The 16082-nt window shown below is 40.5% G+C and overlaps 1 protein-coding gene and 1 long non-coding RNA gene across 25 annotated transcripts in view; one reads left to right on the forward strand and one right to left on the reverse strand.

Moving 5' to 3' along the window:
- KDM4C (lysine demethylase 4C) overlaps positions 1-5193 on the reverse strand; it is a 292096-nt gene extending 286903 nt beyond the window's left edge. For 12 of the 18 annotated variants that reach the window (XR_015701120.1, XM_087742689.1, XM_087742692.1 and 9 more), the window contains exon 1: positions 4956-5193. The gene's annotated coding sequence lies outside the window, so the exon portion shown is untranslated. Of the gene's footprint in view, positions 1-2263; positions 2324-2835; positions 2934-3569; positions 3638-4955 lie in introns of all 18 variants that reach the window. The other 6 variants (XM_087742682.1, XM_087742680.1, XM_087742687.1 and 3 more) reach the window with 4 other exon arrangements.
- A 126-nt stretch (positions 5194-5319) lies between these two features.
- On the forward strand, positions 5320-14763 carry LOC148050586 (uncharacterized). Of its 7 annotated transcripts, none has more exons than XR_015701083.1 (4): positions 5325-5443; positions 6221-10535; positions 10658-10849; positions 11592-14763. It is a non-coding gene; the product is annotated as an uncharacterized LOC148050586 (long non-coding RNA). The 7 variants fall into 7 exon arrangements; XR_015701082.1 differs by having other exon boundaries at positions 10661-10849; XR_015701080.1 differs by having other exon boundaries at positions 6221-6318; positions 10155-10849.
- The last annotated feature ends 1319 nt before the right edge of the window (positions 14764-16082 follow it).

The raw sequence follows: 16082 nt of genomic DNA on the forward strand, positions 1-16082 counted from the left end.
AAGTAAACCATGAATTCACACAATGATGCAACAACATTCTCAAATTTGGGTATAGTCCTCACAGAGACTGGAAAGCAGTTTGGCCTAGATCTCAGTTTTTAAAAAGCTACTTTACAAGCACCTAAAAGTTCAGAAAAACACTCATTACTAATGCAGCCTACAATATTGCTGGGGATACAAAGAGCAGGTGGTGGATGTGAACTGCTTCCTGATTAAGCACTTCTAAACAGTTCTGCCAGGTCTGTCATTTCTGCCAATATGCATTTCTCAAAAAACCTCCCTAACTATATGGCACGTTACTAACTGCCTTTACAGGTCCCCTCCCAAAAGATACCCTTATAACCTGGATTTCACAACTCCTTAACATCAAAACATAGATATTCTTCTCAGGGATATGCAGTGATAACGTTTTTCACAAGACACCGCTACATGGCAAATCCTTTACCAGACGCAGAACAAGGACATGACAAAAAAAAAAAAAAAAAACAAACAAAAAAAAAAAACGTAAATGAGTCTCTATAACCTGAGAAACAAAGATGTACTTTTCCTCCTTAAAGCTGCTTATGGCACACCTGAAACTATATTTCTGCACCTGTGATAAGGCCTAGCTGCTATTAACCTTCACAGCAAGCATTTCCCCTCTCACAAAAGATTTTGTAATTCAAAGACATCATGAGATTCCCCTGCCCTTACACCTTGTTCTAAATTACCATAGGCCCAATACCTAGTGGCCAGGGAAGAGTCATGCATGTCTTGTCTTTCTGCTGTTATGACTGAAAGTCTGCACACTAAAGTGAACCACATGACCAAAAAGCATATGGACTGTATAGTCATACTGTGCTTCTGTGGTCTGCTACAATGCTCACAGCAGTGGAGAAAGCATCACTTGCTCAGCTCGCAGGACCCAAAGCCTCCTCGCTCCAAACTGATCACAGGCCACTGAAATGGCATACCGTTTAATACCAGAGGCAGACCACTTAAAATGAACTCACAGACTGGTATCTGAGAACCACATGGCTCTAATCCACAATATTATAACAGACAAAAGGAGCAAGAAGAATCAACATTGTGCCTCTGTTGAACTTCCAGCTCTAGCGTGCCGTATCACTTCGCAATGGAAAAAGTTCAATGAAAAGTAAACTATATAGCTAACACTTGTACAGCAGCAACCTGCAAAGATTTGTATCCCAATAAATCCAGAAAAGATTTCCACAGGGACAACAAAAGATCATTGTGAGCTTAGAAGCTTCACCAACTCAAACATAAGCCATATCTACAACCCTGAAGGCAACAAATCACTTAAGAAAAAGCTTTTCCTCTATTATTACCTAATACTTTTCCAAATTTTAGGTATTTTTACTGATCTCAGTTTTGAGATAATTGTCACCATTTATTCAAATCAAATACTCCAAATACTTCCATCTGAAATCAAACCCAAACATGAAGAGTTTGATTCCTAAAACTCAGGGAGTTTCTTAAACTCTTTTATTTCTATGTCTTTATTCATAGCTCAGTTTACAGACTTCTACACATTTCTCCAATTTTAATTTTAGTTTTAAATCAAAACTGCCCTCTTTTTTTTCAAATGTTTATGATTATAAACAATTTATTCATCTCCAAAGCCATAGGTTCATTTACCATTTTAGCAACTTACAAATTATGTTTTAAGCAAAGAAATAAACTGCGAAAATGAAACAAAACCTGACCCAGCACAGTGATTTTCGTCATACAGCATCTATTATGAATAGGAGTACTTATCTAGGTCTTCTTAGAGACAATCTACCCGCTAATAACTAGCATTTTAATTTTATTAGACAAAACCCAGCAGGAAATCATAGGTCTACTGAGCTAAATCACAATGGCCTAGAGTGATTCTACAGGGAGAAATGTCACAAAGGAACTGGAGTGTACTTTGTGAAACTCCCCTATAATATCTGCAACAGTCAATGAAGTATTCTGTCATGTCTGAGAATCAGGAAGTGAAACTGATTAGACATAAAAATTTTTTCAGTATTCAGTCTTCACAAAAAGATGTATTTTGAATTTTAACTCTTGCAATTTTAATACCTTAAATTAAAAATCCTGACAATTTTTCTAATCTGTTGTTTATATATATTGCCTTCAGTTTTTAGGGTATACTGTCCTAAGTATGCTGTCCCAAATATACTGTCCCTCAAATGTCAGATGCAAACAGAAATAAGGATAAAAAGGAATGCATAACTCGGTAGTAGGACTACTCACATGGACAAAGTTAACAACTTACCCGCTATGCGTAACTCCACAGTTTTAAACAGGTGAAATAAAGTTGGAGCAAAATGGAAGCCTACGACAGAATGAATTATAATATACAACGCCATCTAAGAATCCTGAAGTACACCCTAACTCTGTATATACCAAAACTACAATAAGAGTTTATAACTCACTCTGGACTTCGGATCAGCAAATTGTTATGAACACCTTCATTATGTGATTTGATTACACAACAATTACTACCTTCCAAGTTTAAAATACTGCATTTCTTCAAAATATCTTATGAGTCAGTCTACGAATCTAAATGAAAATCAAGAAAAGAACCCAACACATCACCTGTTCATTTTGAGATATGAAATATTAAGCTATCAAGTGACTAGACTATGGAGATTTTCTTACTAGATACGTATTAAAACCTTAACATTTCAGAACATCATCTTTTGAACCATTCATGCGATCATTCAGAGAACTTGAAAATATCTTGTATTAGCAGAATTACAGTAAAACACACTCTCTTTGATGTGTTTCAAAACATATTAGGGTTTTTTTAATTTATGTTGCAGTGTAGTAGGATAAAAATACCACCTTCATAAAACAAATTTGACCAAAACAGACACCACCATATACCGCATTCACATTCTGTTCAGCATCATGCTGACGAAACATATGCCAGCAAAAGACACCTATAGAAAAAAACGAAAATTTCAAAGTGAATTAACTGCAGAACTAAGAAGTAGACCAATCAAGAGCTGTTTAAACTGAGAAAGTCCTAAATTTACTCAATCCAATATTTTTTTAATAAAGTTAGGTATGAAACCACCTTTTTTTTAATAATTACTGTGCTTGTTCATAATAGCTTAGTAAGATTCTAATAATTAGCACTTGACAACATAATTTTCAGATTTCAATGCATTACTGTGGTAATTGTGCACTTAGATTTCGTGCAGAACTGTTTACCTGATTTGTTTAGAAATCAGTCCAAGAGCTACAAAATTCTGTAGTCAATACTCATCGATAATTAAGAACTAAAAATTACAGGACTCGATTTTTTTTTCCTATTTCATCATATTTACCATTAAAAAAAAAATCGGAGACCAAATCAGGTTTTTGTTTTTTTTTTTTAAACAAACACTGACTAAAGATTTTTCCCTCATATACATTGGCTCTAACTCTGATCACACGGCTATTTAATCATATCCGCCTATTTGGATGAGATCCGTATCTGCACTTAGCTAAAAGAAAACCATCAGTTGCAGCAATCAGTAACATCAGCACCACTCCAAAACGAAGCGGAGAGTAAGGTAAGTGGTTCAGTTTACCCTCATTTCAAGTACTGACAAGCAAATCATGCTTGTGTTTTCCATTGTCTTGCGGTTGGAAGGCACTTCTGTGAGGAAATACCATCAGCTAGTTATCACAGTTGAAGGAAAAACATGGGTAAAGCCCAAGACAAATTTTATACCATGATCATTTTCACATTCTTGGTTCATTAAGAATGTAAACAAAAAAACACTGTAGGGTGAGAAAAAATAGGCTGCATTAGGCTGCCAGTAAGTTTCTTTCTTGTGGAAAGTGTTTCAGCTTAAAAACTGCTGGTTTAGTAGCCACCAGGTAACTTCTATTGCTGCTGTTGCTAATGTCCCAGAAGGGAGTGCAAAGAATCATAAATCTGCAGTTTAACAACATAAAAAATAAATGTTGTTTATACCCTAAACTAGTATAAACCTTTAAAAAACACACGGACACCTAGTATTTTTCCTAACACAGTTAACCTAGCAGAAAAAATATTTTGTATACACTTCTCATTTCAGATTCCCAGTTAAAATCAACTGCAGAAGAGAGAAAGCTCATTTATAGAAAACTATTAAGATGGCATAAAGCTCTGATCCCGAAACTGGCTCTGAAAGCGTGGAGCACGATAACCACGGACAGACAGACGTGGGACCGGCGCTTAACCGAAGATTTTACTCAAAAGACAACTTTAAAGTCTTTTTTCTAACTTTTCAACTTTTAACTTCCAGGAACGCCTTAACGGCGTGCAGAAACGAAGGAGCTGTACCGACGCCGCTGTACTTTGCCAGAAAAGGAGGCTCTTTGGAAAGTCCACAGAGTTTCACCAAAGCCCAGAAAGACACCGGGCAAGGCAACGCCGTATTCTGCTCCGTCCACCCACTCCGAGCCCCCGGGGAAATCGCCGGAGCCCTCGGAGATCCTCCACCGACCGCCCTGACCCAGAATCGCTGCCCACAAACGGGAAGACGAGACGTGTTTTTCCGACACCTGCCGGTTTCGTTTCCTCAGCTCGGTCCCGGCCGCCACCCCCTTACTCGCAACGCGGAGCCCCCGGACCGATTCCCTCCCGGCCGCGGGGGGCCCCGACTCCTCACGCACCCCAGCGGGGGGCTGCCGGCTGGCACGCCGGCCGCTCCGCTCCTCGCACCCGACCGCCACGGCCTTCCCCGCCGCGGTCAGCCCGGCGAGCCGCGGCCCCGCGCTCCCACCCGGCCCGATCCCGCTTCCCACGGCCCTGCCCCGCACCGCCCCGCCTCACCGCCGCTACCCCCTCGCCCGCCCCGGCCTTCCCCTATCCCCCCGCTCGCCCCCAGCCCAGGCACACTCCGCGCCCTCCCTCCGAGCCGGCAGGCCGCCCCACACCTCCTCCCCGCAAACCCGCCGCCCGGCCCGGCTCGGAGCTCGCCCCGCACCTGTCCAGGAGAAGATCAAGCAGGCAGCCGCAGCCAGAGGAAGGCGGGGGCGGGGGGGGACGGCGGCAGTGCAAGTTCGCTCCGCTCCGCGCTCTCCCCCGCGCCGCCGCCGCCGCCTCCCAGGTCCCCTCGGGGCTTTTCCTCCCCGTGCCCACGGGACGCCTCGCTCCCTGCGCGGATGACAGCTGCTGACTGCGCAGGCGCGCAGCGCTCGCACGCACGGGGGAAGCGCGGCGGCCCGGGCGGGGGAGGGGGAGGGGGAGAACACGTGACGGAGGAGCGGCGCCCGCGTCACGTGCTAAGAGCGGGCGGCGCCGCCGGTGCTTCCGGGCGGAACGCTCCGCAAGGCGTGGCGGCCGTGCGAGGGGTGGGGAGTCACGCGGTGGTCATGTGGGAGCGCTTGTGCCCCGAGGGTGGTCACCTGGCGCGAGGCGGGGCCTGCCGGCTGCGGCGCTGGCGGTGAGGGGCGGTGACCGCGCGCGCGGCAGGTGGGGGCTGGCGGCGAGTAGCGTCGTTAACGGTCGCCAGGGGTAGGGCGGGGCTGCGGGGGCGCAGGTAGCGTCGGCGGGGTCTGCCGCTGAGTGCCAGCTGGGTGGGCCAGGCTCGGCCCGGACACGAGCGTGCGGGCTGCCCGCTCCTCCAGCGGGAGGGTGAGTGGTAGCTTTGGGGGAAGCAGTAGCTTTGGAGGAGGCGGCCAGGGAGAGAAGTGGTGGTGGTGGGGAAAGGAGAGGTGTAGGTCCCTCTTCCGCGGCTGTCCGGCTGTGCAGCTGTACCTGCCGCTGTTGTCCCGGCCGCCCCTGAGCGGTGTGTGCTCTCGAATAGAGGGCTGGCGTTGCCTTCCACCGGCCGCCGCACCTACCGGGACACACATGAGGAGAACACAAGCCCTAAGCTTAGGAACAAAGTCGGTCTGTTAACTTCAGCGATACTTAGCAGGCAAGACCTTTCTGGTCCGTAGGAATGGTGGATCTCTCAGAGCAAGCTGCTAAGTCAACTTTGTTATCCTAATCTCTTTTACACGGTCGTGTCCCTTATCAATCAGTACTGCTATGTGAAAGTGATTTTGTTGCCAAAATTTCAATGTTGCTTTTAGTGACAAAGCCCCGCAATGCTGTATGTCATGCATTTACTTTCTAAAGTGCCACAATACAGTGTAGTTTTGACTGTTCAGGTTTCTACTAAAATAAATCAGTCTTTTTTTTTTAACTGTGATATGCTTTGATTTTTCTTATTAATCAGTAATCTCTGTTTATCTTTCATTTCAGCTTCTGGTTACTGTGTTCAAGAAAGTAGTGAAAAATGACTGAAAGAAAACTAGAGGACAAGTTGGTTTTAGATGTGCTTCTTCAAGCATACATATTCTGTTAAGTCTTACTTTACACTTGAATTTATCTTTAAGTGCCAAAGACTTTTTTTCAGTATTACTGGAACCTGAAAATACAGGATTTTTTTTTTTTAAGGAACATATCCAATGCTGTAACTTTGCTGTGCTTAGAGACTTTCATATTATTTTGTCATTTGGACACAGTAGTATACATTTTATGATAGTAGTGCTGGGTATACTATATCTTCAGTCCCAAGAAAACTCATGAAACTGTATCTTTAAATATCTCTGTATGGTACCACTATGTTCAGCAATGTCTAAAATGAGTTATCCTCATCTGCCTAAGGGAAGGAATTTTGTTTCACTGAATATAAGTAGGAGAAACGGAGAAAGTTGTTTGCCTTCTTCCTCAAGCCTTTGGGGGGGGATGAAGAAAATGTTTAATGCCTACAGGAAAACAGCACAATTGAATGCAGTTTCTCATTCAGTTTGTTCTCTCTTCATTGATTCAATTATAAAGCACAAAAGATTGGTGACTTAAGATTGTTTTCAAATACGATCTCTAAGATTCATGCTGAGTACTTGTTGAAGGGGGAGTACAACAGTGACTCTTGAAAGTATGCAGTCAGCACCTCTCCTCATCTGGTCGTCTTTCAGGCTACAAGTCTCTGTGAGGTCATTAAGTGCCTGGAGTGTGTTACAGTACTGCCAAAGGACACACCTCTAGGCGCCACTGGCTCAGCACACCTAAGTGAGGGACTGAGGGTGCAGGTGGGTAGTCTGAGAACATTAGCCCACATCATGCTGCAGCTATGGAAAACCATGCCTTGACATCATTTTTCAAAGCCAGTAGCTTAGCACCTCTGTCTTGCTAGATGGGAGTAAGGACACTGGCCTTCTTCAGAATAGTTATGTAGCTATGCATGGCCAATAGATAAATATTTTAGCTTTATTAAACTGCTCTGGCACAGTGCTTTCAGTACTCACTGATCACCTTCTTTATTTTAGTGGGTTCATCTCAAAGCACCTGTGAATTTGCTGATATGTTCTAGCTGGCATGAAGAATTTCTTTCTTACTGAGGTTTAAGTGGGCTTTTCTGCACTTTCTTCGTGCCTTTCTTGTTCTGGGCTATGTCTTTAGGTTAGTGTTGGCTAGTAACAAAAACCCTGGTCATGTGACCACAGCCACTAAGAAAAATGGATGTAACCAGTAAGTTCCCTCACCTTTTTTTTAAGTTGCTGATGTAGTATCTAGGCAGCACAAGCTTCTGACTAAAAAATGGGTTTTCTGCTGTACGATAGTGTAAATATCTTTTGTCTTTCGCCCCCCCTTGGCAGAGGTCAGAAGCTACTCCTGTTTGACTAGTTGATGTCTGTTTAAGTTATGAGTTTGTCATCCAGGACACCTCTGGGTCCCTGTTTCAGTGTTGTACCACTCATGGTGAAAACTTTTTTACTTAATATAATCTGAATTTCCTGTGTTGCAGTTTGTGTTTGTCTTGTCCTATGTCCTGTGTGTTTCCAAGGAGGCTCCATCTTTTCTGTGCCCTCCCGCTAGGTAATGGTAGATAGCAATAAGATCACCCTGAAGCTTTGTCCTCTTAAGGCTGAACAAGCCCAGCTCCCTCAGTCACTCCTTATATGTCATATCCTCCAGCCCCCGACAATCTTGTGGCCTTCCACTGAACTTAAGTATGTCAATGTGTTTCATACACTGGGAAGCCAAAAACTGGACACAACATGGTATTTCACCCAAAGTGGTGCAGAATATATCATTTTGGGGTTTGCATGTAGGTTACTTCCATATTGTGTAGCAATAATACTAAGAAATCTTTTCAGAATTTTAAGCAATGTGTTTGCTTAATATGACAGTAGCATAGCTATCTAAAGTAAGGTCACTTTTGAGGCAGAAAAAGTTTTGTAGAGTATCACTGCAATACTGCTTAAAACACATGAGAGGGCAGCAAACACCAGAAGCACAGCGCTGCTGGCCCAAGGCAGAGAAGCTGCTGGCAACATGAGACAGATTTTGCCGTGTTCCTGGTAGTATTGTCTAGACTGTGCAGGTTGCTGCAATTTCTGTTATACTGCAGTGAGTTATAAATCAGGACGTGAGTGCTGGCTGTTCAAATGTAATCCTGACTGAAACTTTCTGGAGCCTGTATGTTTAATTAATAGTGTGCAATTTAGCAGTGTTACATGATGTATGTTGTGTAGGCTACAGGGGAAACATAACTTTTTTTTGAACTATGTATCTTTTTGTCAATTTTACATCTTTGTCATCATGTCTTCATCATAAAAATCTTGATAGCAATATATCTCTTAATGTTCTGGAAATTCACTCACCGAACTTTGTAGCTGTTAAACATTTCAGTGACATGAGGATGAAGCTAGGCATATTTAAACTGGGAATCATGTACAGTAAAAACAGTAACAGTACAAATAGGGAGTTAGTTTACCCAGAGATATAGTCAGTAGCTAGCTTCCGGTAATGTTGTTATATGCAGATCAAAAGTATTTTGAGTGCTCCGACTCAGACAGAAGTTATTGGTTTGATGTAGAAATTCCCAGAATATCTCGGCACATGTTACAAAGGCCAGGCTAGATAATCATAAATACAACTTCTGAGTTGAGAATTCACATTAAGTATTTATTTTTGTTATATTTATTCTTGACATTTTATATTAAACGTAGAGGAAACCTTATTGTATTTAATATTGATCACTTTCATTAAAAAGCTTACCTACCCAACAGTGTTCCTTTGAGCCAATAGCTTTTTTTCCTCAAAAATTGTCAGGATAAAATAGAGAGGCTATGCCATATTGCTTAAAGGATGCCCATAGGCTCTGCAGGGCAATAGTGCTGGAACAGTGCATTGCAAGTCCACTCAAGCATCAAGTCTCAGAGGCCCAAGGTCTGGTCTTTCAGCCAGTTCAGCTCAGTTGCAGAGCAATCAAAGGTTCATTAGTATCTAAGAGCAAACATTAAACAACATAGCATTATTTGGTGACACTAGAATTTTCTTTATTCATGTTCTTGCTGTCAGTTTTATGAAAAATATTACGCTAATTTCCACTAGTACGGGACAGATGGTTAAGAACCTTGATTCTACTGTAGAGCAAAAGGGATGAAAAATTAACAATACATAATCAGGTCACCTTATCTCCCCTCTGTGTCAGTGAAGTTGTGTTCCTTTCAGTACAGTTAGTTGTCTGCCCTATTTTTAATAGTGTTCTAGGTCAAAATTTTCACAATATATGCCCATTTTCTCTGCAGCACCCATGTGACTTTACTGAGCTTTAAGAGTTTTATACGCATAAAAGACAATCCCAGGATAATGACAAGGTGAAGATGAATATTCAAATAAGGACAAAGAATGTAGAATTTTTTCTTTCCCCCCACTGTAAATAAATAAAAGAATTAATGTATGTAAGCTTACCCTAAAAAGGATGCAAATACGTCTTGTAATTAAATACCTCACCCAGGTACTTTATACCTGCTATGAATTCGATTTGTTGATGCAATATCCACTGAAATATAGGAAAGGAAAGTTTTTCAATTTATAAATTAGGCATAAGGTCAAGACACATCCTGCTTAGTTAAAAAGTGTTATGTTAGGGGAACCAGAATCTTTTTCTTGGGAAAGTGACAGAGATGGCTGGAGCACTGAGAAAAGAACTCTATTTTAGTGCATAAAACAGCCCCTAGAATAGAAGGTTCTGCCCTGTTTGCTTATTTAGTTCTGTCATTGGATTGGCGATGTGTTCTCTTGCTGTATGCAGAAACTGTGTTTTCTTGCAGGACGCAGTAGGTGGCAGTCTTTTATCTTCTGTCTTGTCCACAAGCAGTTAACATGTCTTTTCTTCCCCACAAAGAATGACTAATCTGCTTAGACTGCCACAAGAGAAAGACAGTACGGCTTGGTTCTGTCAGTAATCTAACTGCTTGCATTTAAACCATAAATTTAACCTCTGTAAACCATCCACTGGATCCACACAGACTGTGAAAAACATGAGCCTGCAAACAAGTGGCGTTTAACCATCACTGTCCTTTTTTGCAGTTGTCTGATTTGAGGGCTGAACTGAGAAAAATTAATTAGATTCCTTTATAAAGCCCTCATCCAGAAATGCATTCTATCCTTTTTAACAGAGCAGGTGAATGAGAGAAGTGTCCTCACTGTTATCTTGAAGAGTGTTTCTCTGCCCAGGAAAGGTAACGGAGGAGCTGAGAGGAAACACTATACGCTATCTAGGCAGGTATTGACTGTAGGATACCATGAGAGAGCTAAAAGTCTATTTTAGCCTGTGTGATTGCTGTACGTAATTTGAAACCATGAAGATAAATTGTTTTGGATGAACTACTGTATTTCTTCCAAAAGCAGTGCAGAAACTAACAGTTTGGCAACTTTCTCCAATCAAAAGAAGACATCTGTTGGCCTGATGCAGGGAACAGTCATCAAACTTAGCTTTTTCGAGTTGAGAAAGCCCCAAAATGTGATGGACCTGGGCTCTGCCACAAGTTGACTAGCAAGAAAAGTCAGCCTGAAGGAAAGTCTAGTGCTCCCGTGATGGTAAGTGGAAATCAAGAAAGCTTATTGAAAAAAAAAAAAAAAACAACCAAACATTGCTTCCATCACCTACATTGTTTATTCTATCATCTTTTGTCTTTAAAACCCCTTTATGTAATAATACAGGAGGTAGCTGAAATAACTTTGCCTTCAGATCACTGCACAGAACAAGTATAAAGGAAAAAAATTATCGAAGTGTATACATCCCAAAGCATTGCCTCAGAATAGTATTTTCTAGAATTTGCTCTGGGTTTAAAATTCTTGAGAAACTGGAAATTGAGTGCAATTTGTACTAACCAGCAGTTGCCACACTTCTAATTGTTCACTTAAATTCTGAATTGTAGTATCTTATAGGGAGACATAAAGGGTTAGCATTTGTAGAAGAAAGGAATACAAAGCCGGAAATCTCTTCATTGCCTTTGAGATCTTGTTTCAAACATCAAATGATTTGGTTTCAGTAGTAAAACTTTTAGCTAACTTCAGCTTGCATACACAGAATCCTTTAGTAAATAAGTTGCAATTTGCAAGTAGTCAGAATAAACATGAAATGGATAAATCTTCTTACATTTGAAGTTTTAAAGATTGATCATTTTGAGAGTTAATGTAATGTAACTAAATACTGAAATAAATTTTGACTTGATTTTAATTTGATACTCCATAATTTGATTGCTTTATTTTCAGTCTAGTAGTCTCCACAATTCTTTACAAGGATTTTTTTTTTATTTTGTTTTCATGTAATTCAAAGCACTGATGCTGTCACAGCTCTGAGAAGCAACATGAATTCAGAACCCTTGAAGATCTCCGAATGTCTCAACCAAGCAACTCTTGAAGATTAGTATGTTTTTGGCCTCACACGTGATTTCCTGTAGTCTTTGTTGTCCTTAGACTCGGCTATCCATCCTATTAATAGTGCTATAATAATACCAACAACATCAGAGTACCTGAGGAAGTCCACAAATATTCTTACTGACTTCACCTGACACTTAACTGACTTTTTTTGTGTTGTTTTTTCTATCTATAAAACAACAAAGAATAGCATTTGCTGTACTGGAATCAAACAAGGACTAAACAAGTAAAGTTTCTGACATGTGCGGAGTATTATTCTCACCTTGGTACATTCTGACTTTGTTAAAAACACACGAAGTGACTTTGTTAAATGGAAAACCCTAAAATCGGTCATGGAATAAATACTAGTTGCAGACTGATACATATGATTTACAAGTTATGAAGGGAAACACACCCAGTAGGAGTGTACATAGTGAATACAGTTTTTTAAAAAGTATATGGACACTCCTGAAAAATCTTTTTTGTGGTCTTTCTGTTCTCATAGCGTTTTAAAAATTCAGTTTCTTATGTTGATTGCTTTATATTATTATATTTCTGTATACCCATTCCATATCTTACTTTCAATCACATTACTCTTCCTTCCCATGTGAATTCCCAATCCTGGTAAGAGGTTATGAACCTTCATGTGCCAATTTAGTGCTGCAATAGGACAAGTTTCTGTAATGACAGTAAGTTGGGATGGGGGAGCAGAGCTTACGGCTTTTTTGTTGTTTTTCCCCGCCACTGTGCAATGGTGGAATATATAGACTAATCTGCTGGATGTTGACAAGATATATATCAACATATAACGTTTCCAAAGAGCAAGTTCTTGATTTTTTTTCTGCCTTGTTTTTTAAGACATAAAGGGACTTTCAAACATCTGTCCAGGGTAATGATGACATTTGAAGAGACAATAGTCCAAGGTTTTTAACTTGAATGACATCAGTGACAGTTCCAATGCAGAGGTCATCCAAGGAAAGGTAAGAAAGGGTCAGAAGTTCTACAAAAATGAAAGTCTTTCATCAGCTTAATTCTCTTGCATTTCTGCCTTTTCACCCAAATGTGCAAAATGTGGCAGAGGACCAGTTTAGCTCTAAATTCCCATTTGCTGCTTCAGTGAGATGTATTCAAAGCAGAAGGTAGTCCCTCTGTCATGGATATAAAAAAAAATCCTGGGAAAATGCTGGATTACTTCTGGAATTACCCTCTAAGAAGAGATTTTGAGAAGAGGCAGTTTTAAGAACAATATCTGCCCGTTTTCTCTATAGCACCCATGTGACTTCACTGAGCTTTGAGAGTTTTATATGCATAAAAGACAATCCCAGGATAAAGACAAGGTGAAGATGAATATTCAATGAAGAATGTGGATTTTTTTTTTTAGGTTTGGGACAAACCCATTTTATTGGGGCTTGCACTGCTGGCATAGCTTCTAATTTTTCTAACCAGATCAAAATCATAGGACATCATAGAATTAATTATAGGACTAGAATCTCAAATTGGAACCTCAGTTACAATGAGTAAGCTAGCTTGACACTCAGGTTTTTGAAAGCACACAGTGCTAAATTAGTGTTACTGTGCTCATACCTTATATTTGATTTTTAAAAGAAGTAAATTCATCGTTTGATCTCAGAGCCTATTGCCACAAGCAATATTCTTTTCCAGCTGAGCCACAGCTGACATGCCTTTCATTCTTTTTTCTTTGTGTCCCTTTTATCACTTCAGTGTGCTCTTCCATGTGTTACAAAGTACAGATGGTGAAATGCTTTGGGTCATGCAATGTTGTCTGTTAATTCTTTTGTGAGCTGTGGTGCCAGCTAATCCGCATTTTTCAATTTCTGATGTGTTCTGTGCAATCACTTTCTTTTGGTTTAATCATTATGCCTGAAATAAAGAATGGCTCTTAACAGCTAAGAGTCAAAGGCATTGAGCCAATTGTTCTTCCACAGACATCCATGCAATTAATTTGCTGCACTGATACGAAAAACAATAGCAAAAAGGAAAAAAATTACCCACCATTTTACACAATGATAAAGTCTTTACAAATATTAGAAATAAAGCTACATCAGACAGCTACAGCATGTACAGAAGAATGCATGCTCCAAATAAATAGATGCTTAAATGTACTTGATGGGATATTTTAGTGTAAAGAAAAAAGGAAAGGAAACAGTGAGTGACAGAGAAGGAAACAATGCTAGCAGGGGTGACAAGTGTAGGAACTGGTATATGGTATTGCAGTAGACATCCTAAAGTACTCTTTCAGCCCAAGACTGACAGTATGAAGAGTATTAACCTGGGGCAAGAAGATGAGGAGGGAACCGTGCACCTAACTTAATTGTAGCACTGGTGAAGGAACCTGATTGGAATAAAACAGTAAGATTACTAAAACACACATGCAAGTCCTGATGTTGGGCTGCACCCAAATACTGTGCTTTCCAAAACATAGCTTGGTAATGAAACGTGACATTCTATGCATTTCAAAGGCATAGCCAAACAGAAGCTGAGCCTTTTTTCACAGTGTACAGTGTCATCTTTTGCTATCTACTCCTAAATGCAGTGGGCAGCGGGTGGCGTTTTTGTTGAATGCAGGGTATTTCTCCTCACACGGCTTAGGTCAATGCAACAGCTTGCTCCTACTGAGATGAGATCGCATTTTTTTTTACGTGCACCCACACACACACAACCCCACACACTTGCTTTTATCACTTACCCTGCATGAGCTCTGGAGCTTACTAGACCCCTCATCTGAGCAGGCTCAGCTTATTAATCAAGTGATTTGAAAAAAAAAAAGGAATTTTCTGATAAATCAAGAGATTGAATCAGTACATAGAAGGGGCCTTTCAGTGCCCAGAGATGTCACAAAAGCACTAGGCACCTGCTGTGAACAGAAGAGTATGTGAGATCTCCCATTTTCAATAGTGATCAGTTCAAGCTATTGCTGGTTATGTGATTCTCATTGTCCACTGGTTCTCGTCTGCATCCTTTTATTAGTACAACTTTTCATTTGTTTTTCTCAAACTCTTTTTACAAAGTTTAAGAATAAATATTAAAATAGCACTTTTCTGAATCATTTATCTTCAAATTAAAGGAGTTAAACTGCCTGAACAGTATGGGAGTTACTGTTAAGAAATCTGATTAATTAAAAGAGTCTCACACCCTACAACCACGACTGCATAAAAGAAAGCTAAGTCCTGTCATACTTGTAGGCTGTGCTTCTGTTCTTTCCAGTTTAAAAGGCATGCTGGGAATTCCTACATTCTTTAGAAAAAGTACTGCTAACAGTATCCAGCTGTAGATGGAAATACCTTTTTTCCCTTCCTTTTTTGGTGTTCTTGCTGAGAGAGATGTCACATGAATACACTTTGAATTTGTACAGAAATTAAACGAGCTGCTGTGAGCTTCCCATCTTCCCTAACATCCTACAACCCTAGCATTCTTAGCCTCCCTGTCAATTGCTGTAAACATTCCTACGTAATAACAGTTACTGGACGCTGCAACATAGCTGCTTATTTGCAGTTGCATCCATGCAAAGAACTTGGTAAGCCAGAAAAAAAAAAAAAAAAAAAAGAAAAAGAAAAAAAAGAAAAAGAAAAAGAAAAAAAAGGAAGGCAAGCTTACAAACCGATGTGACACTAACAAGGCACTGGTAACATTCAGTATACTTTGTAAGACTTCGTGAGACTTAATCAAATTTTTCCAGGACCTTACCCCAGCACTTCCAGAAGAAACTGCATTTCCCTACTCCAAGGCAAAATGAAATACAGGTTAAGTCTGACAGCTATGGCAACCAGCTCTCCTGAGTGTCACTATTGGACACGCATCAGATATATAGCAGTCATCACACTACACTAACTGGCAGTGTAAGAGCAAATGGCAAGACACATGGTTTACAGTTTATGAAGCTGTGACACAGTCTACTCCAATGTGTTGGCGTGAACCTGCCTTATATATTTCTCTTCTTTTTGGGGTAGGAGGAATGCTGCAAAAAAAATTCTTGAATGACTCATACTTGTTTTCATATATCTTGTAAGTAAGAGTTTTCAAGTTAATTTACAGATGGTTTTACAAAAAATGGAAGTCAAGTGATTGAGGACCTGACTCTGGCAAAATAAAAACTCCTGTGCAATAAAGTCCATTTTCCCCACTCCAGACAAAACTATTGAAAGACAATTCTGGCATTTTAGGTTGCTACTTTATATAAGTTTTTTAGTAAATGGAAATCCTAACACTAAGACTGTAATTTCCATAAATAACGTGTGTGGATGTATCAGCTTGTTGCTGCTGCTTCTCCCTCTCTCACTTTGAGATACTCTCACCACTTACTAGACTTCATTAGCTGATGAAGTCTAAGCAGAAAACTAATCCAGAAAAAGAAAGATGGTTTCCTGCACGATTAGTGAGATGAAATGATTCA

Source organism: Nipponia nippon, unplaced genomic scaffold, assembly GCF_047370975.1.
Source record: "Nipponia nippon isolate SJK-2023a ecotype South Korea unplaced genomic scaffold, ASM4737097v1 scaffold_8, whole genome shotgun sequence".
In the NCBI taxonomy this organism is placed as follows: Eukaryota; Metazoa; Chordata; class Aves; order Pelecaniformes; family Threskiornithidae; genus Nipponia; species Nipponia nippon.